At 57.6% G+C, this 1300-nt stretch overlaps 2 long non-coding RNA genes across 2 annotated transcripts; both read right to left on the bottom strand.

Annotated features, from left to right (window-relative positions):
* Nucleotides 1–6: 6 nt before the first annotated feature.
* On the bottom strand, nt 7–669 carry LOC113979296. The gene is made up of 3 exons (XR_003537827.1): nt 445–669; nt 164–288; nt 7–102 (listed from the first exon to the last, which is right to left on the bottom strand). It is a non-coding gene; the product is annotated as an uncharacterized LOC113979296 (long non-coding RNA).
* Nucleotides 670–671: 2 nt separating this feature from the next.
* LOC113979295 lies at nt 672–1283 on the bottom strand. The gene is made up of 3 exons (XR_003537826.1): nt 1093–1283; nt 820–964; nt 672–722 (listed from the first exon to the last, which is right to left on the bottom strand). It is a non-coding gene; the product is annotated as an uncharacterized LOC113979295 (long non-coding RNA).
* Between the last annotated feature and the right edge of the window lie 17 nt (nt 1284–1300).

The raw sequence follows: 1300 nt of genomic DNA, 5'->3' as shown, positions 1-1300 counted from the left end.
GTCTTTCTGTCCTCCACAGGCTCCATGCAGATGAGGCATTCGGTGCCCGGCTCCGGAGTCGCCTCCACTGCCTGCTCTGGGCTGTGTGTGGGGCAGAAGGCCCTGGGGAGAAAAGGGGTGGGTGAGATGAGAAGTGCTGGGTGGTGGAGGGGACAGGAGGTACCTGTACAGTGCCATGAACTGGGTGACACGGCCTCCCTACTTGGCACAGGGCAGGTGGAAGCTCAGGTCACAGTCTGTATCGCAGCAGGTGATGGTGGCCCCGCTCTGGTCACAGATGCAGCAGCTCTGGAAAGAGCAGATCAGCCCCATCAGCAGCAGCCTCATGGCCTCCTCCTTGTCCCAGAGCTGGTTGGAAGGGCTGAGCTTTCTTGCTTGGAGTCTGGGCTGAGCTCCAGCAAACCTCACCTGGCCCAAATCTCCCTGCTCTTGTCAGGCTCTCACCTGCTGTGCCACCTGGGAGAGTACATCTGGGATATTCCTTGGGAGAAAGCCAAAGAGTCCTACTTGACCATCATTGTGCTGAGGAAGGTAGCTGGCAAAAACTGTAGAAAAATGACACTCACTGATGAGGAGAGAGTGGCAGGGACTGCCTGTCAAAAAATGGAAGGAGTCCATGGAGCAACTCACCAGGCAGAACTCGTGGGCACAGAACTCATTTATCTGAAGGTTTTCTCTACAGATGTCCGGGTCAGCCTCTGATGGCTGACACAGCAGGCATGCTGGAGGGGAGAGAGACAATGGCCCCAGTCATGGCACCTGTGCTGCCTGCCCTGACAGCCCCTCTGCCAGGCTGTGGGAGGGGCACTTTGTTCTCACCTGGCTCCCTCCCTTTGGGGGCCTCCTCCTCCCTGTCTGACGTGGGACGTGTCAGCGGTGGGTCCCTGTCTCACTGTCCCACCGGTGAGTGGAGCTCCCAGCACTGGGTGCTCTAACACGGCTCCTGTCACGGCAGCTTCTGCATCTGCTGTATGAATTGGGGGTCTGACCCTGCTGGTGGGAGCGGTTTCGCCTGCATTCAGGACTCTGACTGCAGGAGCAGCTGCTGTCCTCAGTTTCTGGGAAGCTGCTGTGGGATGACCCCGATGTTACCTGACTGTCAGGGCTGGAGCTCCTCATCTTCTGTGAGGGGGATTGCAGAGTCTCCTCCGATGTTGCCTGTTGGTTGGTATGGAGTTTGCTCGTACTGGGGGTGATGGTCGCGTATTCTGTCGAGTCGTCAGAAGATTCCTTCAGGAGAGCAACATGCTCTGGGTCTTAACTGGAGGATGTAAGGGGAAGCAGGAGGGACAAGATCGTT

This window comes from Neopelma chrysocephalum, unplaced genomic scaffold, assembly GCF_003984885.1.
Source record: "Neopelma chrysocephalum unplaced genomic scaffold, ASM398488v2 Primary Assembly neopelma1_67916, whole genome shotgun sequence".
Taxonomy (NCBI): domain Eukaryota; kingdom Metazoa; phylum Chordata; class Aves; order Passeriformes; family Pipridae; genus Neopelma; species Neopelma chrysocephalum.
Note: the sequence above shows the minus strand (reverse complement) of the source record. Positions and strands in the feature narration are given on the sequence as shown.